The sequence below is a fragment of the Ambystoma mexicanum genome, chromosome 2q (assembly GCF_040938575.1).
Source record: "Ambystoma mexicanum isolate Mex_15411 chromosome 2q, UKY_AmexF1_1, whole genome shotgun sequence".
NCBI lineage: Eukaryota > Metazoa > Chordata > Amphibia > Caudata > Ambystomatidae > Ambystoma > Ambystoma mexicanum.
In genome coordinates this window covers 1,126,000,266-1,126,017,098 of record NC_090924.1, presented here as the reverse complement: position 1 = coordinate 1,126,017,098, position 16,833 = coordinate 1,126,000,266, and the positions used below count along the sequence as shown (strand labels likewise).

Genomic DNA, 16,833 nt, shown 5'->3' with positions numbered 1-16,833 from the left:
GTTTTTGAAAAACGGCAACGCAACTACCAAAGAATGGTACTGCTAGTACAATGGTCCCTAGAGGATTCTCGATAACTAAGTTGATTAAAGAGCGTGAAGAGCAGTGGATAAACCGCTCATATTTGCTACAGGTATTTTGGGCTATCCCCTCCTTATGGGTCCCCGATTCAGGGGATCTAGAATGGGTGGAGCCTATGCTATGTAAGGATGGGCAAATGACAAATGTATACTGTAATAACAGTGACATAGCCCACTTGATCAGGAGTCAGATGGCTGCACTTCTAAAAATGAGATTTGACCTCGGTGGTTACATTGACCTGCAGTCTCTGCAAGAATTGAGCCCCTGTGATGAACTCCGGCCCAATTTAAGAGTCACTACTTGCAAGGAAGGTAGACTGGTAGTAGGGGCAAACAGAAGGGGGCAGGACAGGGAACCAGTGGAGGAATGGAACTGGCTTCTGAGTTTTCTGCCCGTAAGGGTGTAGAAAAGGTGGTGACATTGTAAGATCATGTCCTGGAATAACAGGGGGCTTGGGGCACTATTGTTGTAGTGATAGTCTGCTGTTTTATTTTACTGATGTTGACATCTTCTTAATCCAAGAAAGTTGGATTATAAACTTGACGGGTATAGGGTATTCCAGAAGAGGGCTAGAAAGAGTCCTTTTGGCCGTCCATCACTATTGTTCTGACCTGATCATTATTGGTGGAGATTTAAATGCCTGCTGTGTTGATGACACCCCAGTTCGGGATACAGGGTGTGGTAAACAGGCATGTAAAATGAAGCGTCCATGTAGCAATGGCCGGGGGAAAGATGGCTCCATTTTATTAAGGAAAGGGAGTTGTATATGTTTAATTAAAGAACTGTGGGAGATACACCTGGGAGTGCTACGTGGGCTGGCTGGAATTCTGCTGCAACCTTAGACTATTTTTTCTGTAATATGTGAAGACTCTAACATGCAGCCGGCATGGTAGTCTCTGCTAATAACTACAGCGACCACTCGCCCTTATATTAAAACTAGAGCTGGGAAACTTTGTGGATACCCTAATATTATTGGGAGATGTGCAAGTAAACAGTGCTGGGAACAGGGGTGCTTGGACAGCTGCAAACTTGTCTAAATTGAGTACGGTGCTGATGAAGGAAGCTGGTTATATTGTGCAGTCAAGGAATCGTCAGAAGATAGAAGAGATTGCAGCGTGGTTCAGTCCGCTGTCCTCCAGTATTGTACTACAGACTGGGTGTTATCAATTGAAGGAAGACAAGATGCACCGGAAAAGATATCACAGAACGATACGAGATGCAAAGTGCACTATGAGGAGAGAAATGCGGCAGGTGGGATCACTTGACTTGCACCCTGCTATTGCTAAGAAGGCAGTTAAAAAACTCAAGAGGGCATATTCCTGCTGGAGGATTAAAAAAATGGCGCCACTCTTAGAAGAATGCGCAATGGCAAGCCACAGCGGCAGTATTGGTCAGCAGGGATTTGGGTAAAATCTGGAGGTACCTAAACAGCTACAGAGGGAAAAATGCTGAGCAGGTAAAGAACCCTATTAGTGGGAAGGACTGGGTTGATCATATTAAAACTACATGGCATGAATCGGGTTGGTATTTGACACCCCAAGACTATAGTTAAAGGAGAAGTCGCTGGTCATTCGACAGGGAATCCATAAAGTGGGCAATCAGCAAATTAACATAATCAAGGGCACCAGGGCCCTATGGGCTTACAGGTGTGGGTTGGGGAAAAAGAAGGATTTGTGGTCCGACATTTTAAACGAACTGTTCAGGTAGGTGTGTAAGGAGGGAACTATGCGTGGCACGTTCTTGGCGGCAAGAGGTTGTAGTACCAGTTTATAAGAAAGGTTCACGTCTAGTCTTGGTAACTAGCACTTGCTATCCATGCTTGACGTTTCGGTAAGCTGTTTGCTGGCATCATATTGAAGGAGTGGAAAGCACGTGGGTGGAGGAGAAAAATAGCCTGAGTAAATTCCAAACGGGTTCCCAATCTGGGTCAGCAATTACACACAATGTATTCATTTTTATGTATTTCATATTTATTTAAATATTCTAGTATTAAATCTGCTGGTAAACGAAGCTCTGAAAAAAACAAACCCGACATTGTATGTGGCTTTTTTATTTTATTGTAAGGCCGCTTTCGATTCTGTGGAGAGATGGTTCCTGTGGCGGAAGTTAGTTTACTGGGGAATCTCTGATGTATTGCTGAAAGCGATAGTTCAACTGTATCAGCAGACGAGTGTCTGCGTAAGGTTGAATAGCAGGGGCGAGTCCCCAGCTATTATACCAACATATGGTGGACTAAAGCCAGGCTGTATGCTGGCGCCCCCGCTCTTAAAGCTTTATTTGGCGGACTTACCAATGAGACTGGCAGCGGTCAAGAATATCCCTCCAAGAATCGGTATGGAACATGCAGTGTGTTTCTCGTATGCTGATGATTTTGTCTACTAGACCACACGTACATCGGCCTACAGTGCATGAGGAATTAATGTGGGTGTAATGCTAGCAGAAACCATCTGGAAGTAAACCAAAACGTGACCAAATATATGTGTTTTAGTTGGAGGAAGTGTTGATCTAAATACTAGCTTTGCACTGTGGGCACAATTAAGCAGGTTGATAGTTACTGTTATTTGGGGGTGCACATTCACACTAAGAAAACACATGAAAACCTGACAGTGAGTGAAACATGTAAGGCTATGGTGATTGTTAATACGGTACAGAAAATTGCTAGGAAAACTGCAGGGTAAACCCTGAAGGGAATCATGATGGTATATAAGCAGTGATGTTGCGCTGATATATTAGAGGACCTTCAGGCTAACCCCTACATTGCAAAAAGTTTCAATGGCTAAATGTTTTGGTGGGAAAGTACTGGAAAGGAATACTTCGGCTCCCAAGTTGAATACCTATGGCCGCACTAAGTTTGGAGTTGGGAGTGTTGTCCTCGGTTGGTCGGGCCTGGGGGGAGACAAGGCCTACTGCACCTGAAATTATTGAGACCCATTATGGCCGATATTAAAACTGCTGGCCTTGATCTCAAGTAATACCAACTTGGCACCAAGAAGGACCTATCTAGACACTTCTCTGGGGCACAAGGGAGGACAACAGGAGTCCTTTGAGGATGGCACTGCCCCATCCAGGTAGGATAGAACCAGTGCTTGAACAGTGCATCAAAATCTGTCCGGATGGAGGAAGGGATTCACTTTCCTTAGGAGGGAGAGCTGATAGCAAGCTGTCTGAGTTTTTTTCTTAGCTATGTGTGTCTTGAAGGAGAGGTGTTTGTCGATGGGGAACCCGAGGGACTTGGCGCAGGAGGTGAGCTTCTGTGTAAAGCCCTCAGGGTTCATGTATGTCTGGGTGTTCTGTGTTGTTGGCGGGGAGTAGGAATTTGGTCTTGGAGGGGTTGTGCTTCAAATATGCACTGGACTCCAGGACTGGGTCAGCAAAAAGCAGGTTGTGAGCCTGTTGATGTACTTGATGGAGACGATCTTGAGGTATAGCTTATAGCTGTGTGTCGTCTGGTATTGGTGGATGTGGATGTAGTGTGTGGCTAGAAGGCCTCCCGCGACTCCATGTATAGATTGAAGATCTCGGGGGAGAAGATGGAACCCTCAGTGACTCCAGAGGTGACTGGTAGCATTGGCAATCTAGAGAAGTGCATCAGAACAAACTGCTGGTAGTTGGTGAGATAGGACTTGAACCAGTGTAAGACAAGGTTGCTGATGCCCATGTGTCGATGTAGGTTTCCGTGAGCGCCTGGTGGTCTGCTGTGTTGAAAGCAGCTGACAGGTGGAGTAGAACCAGGAGGCAGGGGTGGGCGTTGTCAAGGATGTTGAAGGCATTGTCGATCACTTGTATGCTTAATGTCTCCATGCTGCATCTGGGTCTGATCCTGGATTAGTATGTTTGGAGGAGATTGTTGGTATTGGTGTGTTGCTGCAGTTACTTGGTTACTGCTTTCTTGATGATCTTACCTAGCAAGGGAAGATGGTTGATGGGACAATAGTTACCTAGGTTGACAGAATCCAGAGTAGCTTTCTTGCGTAGAGGCATGATTTGTCCTGTCTTTAGGGTAAATGGAAAGGTACCTTGGGTAGGAAGCTGTTGATGATCTGGAGGTAGGGAAGGAGGGCTTCTGTAGAGAGGGTCTTGAGGATGAATCCTTGGAGGATTTCATCTGTACGACGTGGCTTTGAGGATGGCAAGGGTTTCTACCAGGTCCTCTGTAGAGAGTGTCTTGGATGTTGTACAGGGTGGGGAAATTTTGCAAGAAGGGACGTTAGGTGGGTCTATGGATCAGAGCTTGTGTCTATGTGTTGGTGAATCTTGTTGATTTTGACAATGAAAAAGGTGTTGATGGCAGTGGATTTTTCGATGGAGTTTGCGGCTCTACACTGGAATGCCTTCCCCACTGCCCTGCGAGCTGAACCTTCACTGAACACCTTCCGCAAAACCCTGAAAACCACCCTTTTTGCTTGATTCTCTACCGTTCCTCACATCCACCTGCCATATGTATATTTGACTTGTGTACGCCTGCCTCCATGCATAATATGTGTTACACCTATGTACCCAATGCTGTAATTTATGCATAATGTAACTAAGCTTGCTGCAAGTAACAGCACCACAATGCCCTTGGGCTGCCTGCGCTCTATACAAATGTTAAAATAAAATAAAATATGGCAGGATTTGGTAGTGGGTTGATGCAGTGCTTAACCACTTTGAAGAGGGCGTTGCTTTTGTTGTCAGCTTGTGCTATGATTTTATGATAGAATGAGGTCATGGCAGTGTTGGTTAATTGTCGGCAGGTTGCTCAGAGTTCCTGGAACAGCACCAAGTTTTCTTTTGTTTCCTTACGGCTCTTTTGCTGAGGATGAGTTCTTGGGTGTGCAACGTGTTGACGGTTTCGGTTGGCAGAAGCATTTTTTCAGATACTTGCGTTGGTTGATGGAGGCTGAGAGGGTGGCGTTTAGTGCTTCCAGTAGAGAGTGGCAGTTTAGTTGGAGGTATTCGTCCATGTGAGGTGGTGGTAGGGGAGGTAGGTGAGGTCTTCCATGAGGGCTTCCGCCAGGATGTTCTTGGAGGACCTGAAGGTTTATCTGATTGGTTTCTGCTCGGAATGTTTGGCTGGATTGGTGTGCAGTATGTTGAAAGGCATGTCCAGGTGGTCACACCAGTCAAGCAGGAGAGGATAACTGTAGTGAAGGGAAGGCAGTGCAGTGATGATTAGGTTGAGGGTGTTACCTTTCTTGTGCATTGGACTTTTGTGTGCTGTGTGAGGCCGAGTGTGTCGAGGAGGCTGGGGAGAGCTTCCTTCATCGGTTTGGTGGCCCAGTTGCCTGAGAGGTTGAAGTTGCATAGGAAGATGTTGTTGGCATGCGTGAGGGACATGGTGGTGACTAGGTCGACGAAGTCTCTGATGAAGGCGGTGTTGCGTTAGGGTGGTCTGTAGATGAGCTGGAAGGTGACTTTGTCCATCAGGGGGAGCGGGACATGGCGGGAGAGGTAGATAGAGAGATAGAAAGACAGATGGAAATGATAGATGGATAATAGATAGATAGACAGATATATAGGCAGACAGATACATCCAGCTACACAGCCACATAGAATGACAGAGAGATATTCAGATTATTAAGTGATTGTTTGTGTTGTTGGCTTGTTTTAGTGTTTTAAAGGTGACAGGTCCTAATGCATGATCACTATTGTCAAAAGCTATTAAATCTTTACGTTGGCTTTGCCAAATGCAAACAATAAAAATTGATGAACAGTAGCATGTAAGGACAAATATGCCACCGTAAATATATGCATTGAAATCAGCCTCTGCAGTCATTCCAGGAATTTAGCGCGCCCTGCCACAATGCAATATTACTCTCTGATCCCGGGACCTCAGAAGGAGGTCATGTTGTGCTTACATTTGCGACTGTGCTTTGATGCTTGAACCATCCTGTCCGGGAGGATAGCTCAGCGGCAACATGCTCGCCTTGGAAGCAAGACGACATGAAGCAACACAGGTTCGATACCCGGGTTTGTGCTTAGAAACCTCGCGGTATTTAAGCTCGTTACAAATATGCAACTAAGACAACAACAAAAACAAATTCTGTAACAGCGCCTCGATGCCGCCGGGCTGTGTGAGCGCTTTAAAAATATAAATAAATATATTATTTTTTCTATAAAAGTTAAGTTAATTGCCAGGTTTGCGTGTGGGCCATCATTGTTCCTGTTACCTGAGAGAAAGGGGGCGGGGGAGAGACAGTCGTCAAAGGGAATGATACAAGATAGAGGGCACAAAAGACAGTGAACATGTGTTGGAGGGAGAGAGGGGAAGAGCAATGGAGAAAGAAAATAGATTAAGAGAGAGGGAAAGAGAGGGAAGAAATAATTGACAAAAGGGAGTGAAAAGGAGATATTGAGAGGGTATAGACAAAGGGGTGGTGAAAGACTTAAGCGCAGATAGCCAGACTTATAGGTAGGATGGATGGATAGAACTAGTTGGTAAATTCGATGGTGTGTTGCTTGTACATAAATTCGCGGTCTCGTTATCGAGAAAAATTATTCTGAGCTCCGACCCGTAATAATGATCGCCAGGATTTCTTATGGAATGAGAAAGCAATGCCTGACCCCTGTCATATATGCTGTCGGCCAAGTGCCGGATGCCTCGCCTCACGCTGGTGACGAAGGCGTGTATTAAACAATGACAGCTCGTGTGCAGTTTGCGTAAATTGGGTGGTGGGGGCCAGCTTTGTCGATCGACGTCCGATGCATGTGTTCTGTAATAAAGGCGTAGTGTCCCCCCACCCCCAGGAATGCTGAAGACGGACACTATGGTCGGTTCACTGGCGCTATCGGGAGCCCCTCCGCCTAAAGCAGGTGGTGACGTTTGGAAGCCGTAGTCGGTTTTGGAACATGTCTGTGTGTCTGTGATATAATATTGGAGAAGAGCGCACGCAGGTTCCCAATGAGAGAGGCGTGTGGGGCCGGAGCCCCACTGGGGTCCCCATGGAGAACTATTGGAAACGTATGTATCGTAATGTATCTGGCGTTTGTGTTTTGCAATTCCGGAGCTGCTCTCAGTCCGCGTTTCCTTCGGTCGTCATTGCATAACAGAGGCCCCCACGCTAGTGCTGCGCTCTAGAAGGTTCCGGATAGGGAAAGCAGGTGGACTCGGAAGTAACGCGAGCAATACAGTTACTGATCACCGATCTGCTTCACTGCTTCCTGTTCGGAAACATATTCATTGTGGATATTCTGGAGCCTCGCCCTATGAAATAAGGCCGGTGGCTGGGTGGGTCGGGGAGGTCAGTGCTGCTCAACAGGTACATGGATAGGTTGAGCGAACTCCGGTGTGGGTCTGTTTTCATCAAGTCCCGCGACCTTTGAAATCATGTGTGTATAGCGCGTTGGAGCGTGCCACACCTACGTGTATGCCCCAGTGCTAGGAACTTCTAGCCGGCAGGGCTGTGCAGAGGGAGCGGCCATCGTGCCATCTGGAAGTGTCACCAAATGAGCGCAGCACAACACAATACATCACCTTAATGGGCATTTAACTCGGACATGGGGCTGGGGTGGGGCGTCTGTTCCCCTCCCCCCAAACTCCGACATCAAAGGATGGTGCACCTCCAGCCATTAACACTTGTTAGACGCAAGGCCAAGTGTAAAGGGAGCACCTCATTAAAGGAAGAGGATGGGGCTCGCGGATATTGCATAATGCCGTGCCGTATATTTCAAAGAACAAAGAAAAACAACGAAAAACTGCTATCTTGTATCTTGAAGTAGTCGCACACACCCTGATCGAGTTACAGTTTAAAGTGCAAGAGTGTGCTGCCCGCTGATCTCTGTCCGAGCGAGCTTTATACGGAGGTTACTCGAAGATCGTAAACAGAACAATTTAGTTGCTGCTAATTTGCCATATATGTGTGTGTGTATATATATATATATATATATATATATATATATATATATATACATATATATATATATATATATATATATATATATATATATATACATATATAGACATGTACATATGTAGTCTCACTGTAATTATGTGCCCACAGATCAGTTGGTCCGTCTATGCGTCTATGTATCTATTCCCGTCTAGTCAAACCTTCAGCAACCTTCCATTACCACACCTCCAATGATCAATTATTCGATCACCCATTCATGCATCCATCGGTCCATCAGTCCATCCACCTCCCCGTCCGTCCAGCCGTCACCCCCTCTCGTGTGTCTGTCACTACCTTTCCACCCACACTCTGTCTGTCCACGCACTTTCCGCCGGGTGCGTGGAGTCACCCGTCCCTCTGCTGTCTACCTCTATCCCGCTAGGTCCGGGCACATGGCTGTCTCTCTGTCCAGGCACTTTCCTGTGTGTGTGTCCATGATCCGCCGGGTTCATGGAGTCACCCGTCGCTCTGTTGTCCACAGACTGGCCCTACTTTTATCCCGCTAGATCCGCCCCATGGCTGTCTATCTGTCCACGCAATTTCCGCCGGCTCCACGGGAGTGAACCGGCCCTCTATTGTCGATAGACTGGTCTCTACCCACCCACATGGCTGGCTGATTCGTCAGCTCCTATCCACCGAGCGAGGCTAGTTGAGAAACATGTACACTTTAAACACAGCACACTGGGTGTGCTCTCCCGGGGTCAATATGCGACATGTTGGGCCTGGGCTGGAGGAGCCGTACATGTCGTGTGTGAAGTTTTGGCAGGTTTCGGAGTTCGCCGAGCTCCTCACCTGATGACATTGGCAATATGGACGAGCCGCAGTGATACAGAAATGCCGATTTCATGGGCTTGCAACTTCTAAGGGAAGTCGGTGCCTCTTGACAGAGCCGAGGCTTAAGGTTCCTGATAACGTTGACACGTGTGCTTTCCAAGTGGAAACCCATTTCGGCCCTGATTTGTGGACCGCTTTGATCACACGCAGGCTTCTGTATACTGTCAAACCTCAGAAGAAGGGCCATAGTTCGTGAACCCCCCCCCCCCCTCCCCTCGCCCCCCTACAAGGTCTTTCTTTTAGGTAATAGATGAACTGTCACCTTTGTGTTATTGCTCACACACGTGCAAAGTCACAAACATTCCATAGTGGGACCAGCAGTCCAGACTGGGGTATGGGGGAAAGGGCGAAGTTGCTAGAATTGGGGGACTGGGTCAGTAGGGCGCCAGCCCACTGGGCTCTTCCCGATGTCTGTCTCCCCATTGTCGCGTCGTCTCGCCAGAGTCCCAATAACCCGTCAGATCGCAGAACGGCGCCCCTTCTCTGGATAATATAAGCGGCAGCGAGGGTCTCCCCTTAGATGTGGCGGCGAGTGAATGATCCAGGGGAAACACGTGTGTGCACGAGTGACATTTCGTACCACCGAGGGACGTTGACGTGGAAGCACGAACACTGGGCAGGTTGCTGCACACGTGCAGGCACGCAGGTCGGGGGGTACTGTGCAGACTGTACTTAGGAGAAGAGCATTCAAAACGTGCATTTAAAAGTCGACAGCTGTTCAAATGCGGGCTCGTGTTCACAAATTATGCCAGCATATGCCCTTTGTCGGTTTGCAAAATCACATTGAAAATGAAGCATTTTTTTGTGATTTATTTTAAACAGGTTTTATTGTGGAAATAGTCACTTTTGATGACGAGGTTGCAGAGTTGTGATTTCTGCGATCGGCAATGGCATACACATGTGTAATCTACACGTGTGTCCGCATCCCTCCAGGGCTCACACTCTGGCACGGATTCACACAATGAAACTGTCACACTTAAAGGCCTGATTCATAGAATTTTTAGCACGGTCAAAGTGACTTTTCACCGGTGAAAAGTCACTTTGCACAGCATTAAAACACTTTGCACTGTTCAATGGATCCGGATGTTTGTTGGCAGTGCCAGTGAAAAGTCACTTTGCACCGTGCAAAAATGTCCACGAATCAAGACCTTACTTGACCTTACCATACTCAAAGCCGCAAACATCACAAAACATGCATGCGTGGTGCGAAGGAGATTTCTTCGGGTGAATCGCATAGGACCAGTCGTGAAAATTAGTCCACGCGTGTAAAGATGCCGTTTTGCATGTGCAGTTGAGTCGGGCAAGTAAGCTGTGTTGTGTGTTTTGTTTTTGTAGCACAATGTTCGGGTGATTGCCCAGCGCCGTTGTGTGCGGGAAATGCCCGCGCCCTGTCCAGAGGGGAGGGAGCTGTGTGTGTGAGGTGTACGGCTGCTTCACCCGACATGCCTGGGGTGTACACTTTTCCGATCACTGTGAACCCAAACGCGAGTGCTAGCCCGACCAAGACAACGCTGCTGACAAACAAAGGTGCCTGGAGAATGGCTGAGCAAAAACACTGGCCACGGACCGAGGTGTCCAGAACGCAGTTACTCTTCGGAAACTCTTTTCCTTAGACAATGTTGGCTTTTCAACAACAGAATGTCCGCAAATGCAGCGTAGAAACGTGAGTTAATTACATCGGATACTGTTTCCTATTCTGGGAATTCTGGCTATATTTGAATAATCTCGCTATAGGTGTGGGAGTTGGGTTTGGAATATTGGAAGCCCAGTGGGGACGTGAGAGAGATGTGCACGCTAACAAGACATTGAGGGCCTTGTGTGAGAGTGATGGGGGGAGCTGCAAAGGATCGCAGGTCTCTCGGGCCCACACGTAGAGAACAATCACATTTCTGGAGAATTTCTGTTAGAGCCCGCGAGAGCAGGGCAAAAGGAACACGAATCTCTCGAATTTACTGATGAAAAGCCGCGCGCAGACAAACGTGCAAAATATGACAAAAGTTTAGAAGTCGCGCACGTTAAGCGTGGCCGATGCTTTCAATCGCACCTTGATTAGTGAATATGAAACAAGGTTTCGGAGTGTGTGCTTGTAAAGAAAAATCACGTGACTCCGGAAGTGTTTCTCCCTCTCTCATTGTTTCTGGGCATGTGTGTGTGTGTGCGTGTAGACAGACAGCGTTTTTTTTTTTTATAAATTGCGGAACTGTTTTTAAAATGTGGAGTCGGGCTTGGTAATCGCACCCACGACCTGCTCATTGTGTGTGTGCATAAGATATTAAGGTAAAGCTCATTCATCTGTAAACTGTTAATGTCGTTTTCAGATTTTCCATTGTCTTCATGTGAGCTTTTGTAAAATAGCTTAGTTAAAAGGACAGTCACATTAAACACATATGGCCTGATTCGCGTAGCTTTTTTTCATTGAGTTTGCGCCATTAAAAAACTGTTTCTGTTAATCAGGCCCGTAATCTCAGAGAAGGACGTCATGCACTATCATGGTCAGACCCCGGGAATCCTGCCGCCCCTCTTTTCCCCCACGCCCACTCGTGTGCAGTGTGGGTGCTGCTAGCAGCTCGGAGCCCTGGGTGCAGTGTGCCTGCACCGAGGTCTGAGCAGCACTTGTCTGTCAGCGCCCCCACCATGCATCACAGGGTTTCGCGACATGTCAGGCGTGCATTCCTGCCTCCGCCTTATCACCCGCCACCCCTCCACTAAACGCAATCGATTCGTCACCCCCCCGCCAAGCCTGCAATCGAGTCCGCTCACTGAGATGAAACACGCAGAGCAGGGCTGGAAAGTGTCCGCGGACGGGAGCAAGCGTTACCTTTGCGGTCCGTGGTCGGCAGTTCTCCCGCTTCTCGTCCGTGCTCGTGTTTCAGAAATAAACACAACAAACACACTGTGTGGGTGCACCGGGTGTCCGGCGGGGGACGGCAATGATTTATGCCGGCCTCGCTCCGCAGTGAAGGGCTGCGGGGGCGTGGCCCCCACTTGCACATCTGTTCCCTTCACGTGACACGCTCAGAAAAGGGCAAACATCTGTTCAAAATCAAGCTCCCCAGGTACCTGCTTAAGCTTTCGCTTGTCAGGGTCCCGCAACCTCTCAAGTTCATTGCTCCCGGGATCGCCACTCGTGCCCACTCCAAGGAGAGTCACCCTTTGCACCTCGCCTCCCCGGGGAAAACGGCCTCCTTGCCTTTCCGCCGTAGGCCTCTCTTTTCAAGCCGTTAACTGCATAGGAACTCGAGGCTTGGTGTGTGTGGGGGGGGGGACTGGTTAATGGTTTGATACACTTTTGGGCCACTGCAGGCCTGGGTGTGCACCTGGGAGTATGTGTGGCCCAAATTAAAACAATTACAATTGGGTGGTGATGCTCACAATCCGTATGTGTAACAACAAAATACACAGTAAATCCAACACACCATGCTGACTTCGGCGCCATGGCGGGTCGTGATATGCGTGTTTATGTGCATATCTTTCATTGTAAATGGATCTGTGCGTACGTCATTGCTCGATTTTTAATTTGCGTACCCGTTTGTTTCTGATGACACATGTGTGCATACATATGTGTACATATCGTGCATGTAGCGTTACATCTCTGTGTGTTTAAGGCTAGTTGTTGGTATACGTGTGTGTGTTTAAGCATGTATCTGTGGAGGTGTGTCCGTGTGTTTAAGGTTTAAGTCTCTGTGTTAGGGGTGTCAGTGAGCTAAAGGTGTATTTAAGTACCCATTTATGTGTGTGAGTACATATGTGTGCATACATGTGTGTACATAACGTGCATGTAGCTTTACATATGTGTCTCTTTAAGGCTAGGTTTTGGTAGAAGAGTGTGTGTGTGAATATGTGCGTGTGTGGTGCCAGTGAGCTAGAATGCGTAAATTCCCATTTGTATGTTTGTGATTTCATACGTGTGCATAGATGTGTGTACATAACGTTTATGTAGGTTTACATCATTGTGTGTTTACGGCTAGGTTTTGGTTTACGTGTGTGAGAATGTGTGTGTGCGGGCAGAGCTAGAATGTTTAAATAACCATTTGTATGTGTGTGATTTACATATGTGTGCATAAATGTAAGTACATGACGTGCATGTGCGTTTACATCTCTGTGTTTAAGGCTACGTGTTGGTGTAAGTATGTGTGTGGCTGTGTGTCTGTTTGAATGGGCGGAAGTGGGCTAAAACGTGGCTGTAGATCCCCTGCAAGTGGAAGAAATTCCATAGAACATACTGTCATGTGAACTATGTTCGTTCCCAGTAGACGGGCTCACACACTCTTGTTAAGTCTGCGTGAGAGGGGAACTTCGTGTTCAAGTCTACGTGGGGGTAGGTTTATGCTCGTATGCCCGTGCGAGAGAGATAGAGATACAGACCAAGCAAAGGGAAGGAGAGACAGGGATGCCATTTCACCAAAATGCCAAGGGTAGCAGAAGTGACACCTCACAACCCTTGACCTCTGATGACATCACAGGAAGTATCATTTGACCACACCCTGAAGTGGCATCACCGAAAGCGAGGGAAGACAATCTTTCACCGCTTGACAAAACAAGAAGTTGCATCACATAGCATTGTTCCTAAGTACACTATGAACAATCTGGTTGTATCACTGTATTGTGATATACATTTTATACAAGTCTGGATCACCATATGTATTGTTAATATCAGTGTGTATAGAGCCATATTACCAAATTACTGTGAAAGCAAGCAGGTGTTCAAGGCAAAATGATAATGATGTGTTATTATGTAGCACTTATGCTTAAGCATTTTATATAGAACAAACATACCTACAATATCAACCAACCTGTGTTGGTACTCATTTATCAACCTGAGTTGGCCTTGCCGGATACGAACCTACAACCTACAGATCCCACATACATTGCAGCAGCGATCGCTCAACCCACTGAACTATCTTACCAGCTATAGTAAAATGAGCAATTACATGTCTGAATGTTCTCAAAGTCAGAAAGCAAATTACACTCTGTAGTGGATACCATTAAACTGGTAACTGGGATTTATCAGCAGGTCAGTTCATCGGCAGGTCTAATGCAAAGTTGGCCACATGTCAAGCCTCCATGGATCTACTTGTCAGGCTTCTGAGGTTGGCAAAATACATAGCATTAGGAGAATTCATAACACTGTCTTAAAGAATTTAGATTAGCACAGCGAATGCAGCACACTCACATGGCATCCCGTAATCTTAGCACTCTTCACCTGATACAAGCAAACAAACATCCTGAACAGAATGCCAGGGAGATAAGATAGACACATAACAACAAAGCATTAATTGTAACACAATGAAAACAAGGGCCACTTTATGTGCTATGGTCAAACATTTCTACACTGTACACAAGCTTTTAGGCACAAGGATTTTGTCAAGTGAACGGGATGGAATGTCTTCTGATGATCGTAACAGAGATAAAAGCAGAAAAAAACATCCTATAAGTGCAATCTTTGAAAAGCAAAATGCATAGTCGGAAATGGATGCTTATCGACTCTAAATGCTTTTGTGAAGTTTTAGTCTGCATTGTGAATTTGAGGTGTTTAAGAACAAACTAAATCAATGACTCGCCCCCTGAAGTGTGCTTGAAAGAAACCGTTAATGAGTCTAGCAATTCGTGTATAGCATCCAGAGAGACAAATTATTTGTTATTCCTATGCTTTCTGATTTAAGGTCACTGCTCAAAGTGTTACACTTGTGGAACCTCCTGTTTTTTTTATTTCTTTTTTAGGGGTAGCAAGGTAGATCACAGGGCTAGCAAGGAAGACCTCAGGGGTCATAGTTGCGGCCCCTAGCAACCCCCAAATGACATCCCTGGAGAGACAGAGATGGAGGGATGGGCCATTTGTGAATACTTGCATTGATTTGCCATTATGTGAGCAACATGACTGTATGTCATGAATGAAAGATTGGTTTGTGTTCGGAAATGTGGATATGTTGGAAGTCTGTGGGCCCGATTCAAGGAATGTTTTGCATGGTGCAAAGTGACTTTGCACTGCTGAAAAGTGACTTTCCACTGCTGACCAAACCCTGATTCAAGGAACTCTGCAAAGTGTAGGTTTGCAGTGCAAAGACAGTGCAAGGTCATTTTTGCAGTACAAAATGAACTTTGCACTGTCTTTGCGCTACAAAAATACACTTTGCACAGTTCAATGAATCAGGGTTTGTGCCGGCAGTGAAAAGTAATTTTTCAGCAATGCAACGTCACTTTGCATCGTGCAGAAAATTCAATGAATTGGGCCCTTTGAGTGTTGCTTCCATGTTTTTACATATTATATTTGAACTTGCGTCAGATACTAGAAATGCACGGCCATGCGTGTCTCGGTTGTCAATTTGTTTAAATATGCTTTTATTTGTGATCTGATATATGTTTGCATATATAAGGAAGTGCCCTTTTGACACCGCTTCTATGAAAGGCCCCCTGTTATGCTCATGTGTGTGGGGGCGGGGGTGGGAGGGTGGGGAGGGGTCTGCTGCAGTGATTTTAACCTGCTGCACCTTTAAGTGACCTGCCAAATGCTCCTTCTGGCTTTATGGCCATCTGGGGATGCCAGACGTGCCTCAAACTCCAATTACACACCTTCTTCAAAGGCCGCGCGCTTTGATTTGTAAGGGGCATTACATGCAGCGAATCCGGGAACGCTTTGCCAGCAGTTAATGTGAAATGCATCCGGTCCAGAAATGTTTACTAGGGCAGAATGCGGCGTGCAATAAAAAAAAAAGAATTAAAAAAAGAGGCCAGGGCGATATTTAATAATGAATGGAGCAAATGCGCGCCCTGTTCCCAACAAGCGGCCAGTGGAGTAAGTGGGTCCTAAAAAAAAGGGAGGGGGTCAATTCAGCTTGTTAACTCAGGGTCAGACAAGAAGGAAACCCCCTCGCCATAAGGCAGAGATCGAACGCAGCGTGTCCGTGTGTTAAAATCAAGGGTGTTATTTCTGTGCTTTCCAGGCCAAAATGTATAGTTGCATTTCTTTCCTAAAGCTCATCGCATAGCGCTCCAATTGGTAGCACCCACGTTACAGCAACGCAATAGCAGGTGTTACACTATTCGCCGACTGGTCAAAGGCTCCATGGCTGAGTACACACGTGTGTCTGCGGGCTGCAGAGGTGAGTGCTTTCCCGAGGGGCCTCGGTGAGGAGATGCGGCTGCCGAGGTCAGAGCCTGGGGTCTTGGGGCCTCATCTCGGATGGCCCTGCCCTGCCTCGGCACAGTTCCGCGGGTCCTGGGGGGTCACGGAGCAAGCTGCAGTCCGGAGGCACCTGGCAATTGGCATGAGCGTGTAGCACCGAGTTCTGTTTAGCACACGAGGAGAGGTGAGCCCTTCAGCCTGGCAAACTCTCACTTCTGTGCGCTAGAAGCAGGCCTCCAACTCACTACACAAAGCCTTTGGGCCTGATTTACGAAAACATGTAACAATTTCGCAATACCATTGGAAAATGTTTTGTAAATCAGGCCCGTACATCTGTTATGTTTCGATTTTTAAATTATAAACACATGCGTAATGTTTACTTGCAACCGACTAATGCATTGGTGTGGGGGTCCTCAACAGAACCCCACAATGACAGTTCGGGCTAGCATGAAGAAATTGCCATCGCTGGGGCACGAGTGCTGTGTTTTCGGATCAGAGAAGAGCTGGGGGTGCTTGTTCCTTTGTGTGAATGTCATCGCGTACGTGTGCAGGAGCTGTGCAGGAGCTCTGAAAGCGTTCACCTGCTGCGTCGTGATGCGGTGTGAATCACGCCCAGTACACATGGCAAAGTTCACCCTCACCGTATGTTCGCCGAATAATGCCAGCAGATCCGCACGCGGGATATTGCTAAGAGAGTACTACAACACGTCTACAGTTATCTATGTTGAAAATTCAATAACACTTTTTGAACTTTAAAAAAAAAAAACAGAATCGCTCCCAGACGCAGAGGCTGCGCACAGGGCCTATTCTTCACAGAACTGGACACGAAGAGTTAGTTCTCCAAAGGCAGACTGGGGCAGTTGGCCTTTTCACGTGTTCTAGTTCTGGGTGATGACTTCAAAGGGGGAGAGCGTTTGAGGCTGCTGGGC

General features: G+C 47.0%; 1 long non-coding RNA gene across 1 annotated transcript in view; it reads right to left on the bottom strand.

Annotated features, from left to right (window-relative positions):
• Positions 1-11,750, bottom strand: part of LOC138569987 (uncharacterized) — a 174,090-nt gene extending 162,340 nt beyond the window's left edge. Inside the window, exon 1 of the long non-coding RNA XR_011303362.1 lies at positions 11,600-11,750. This is a non-coding gene — a long non-coding RNA (uncharacterized lncRNA). The remainder of the gene's footprint in view (positions 1-11,599) is intronic.
• Positions 11,751-16,833: the final 5,083 nt, after the last annotated feature.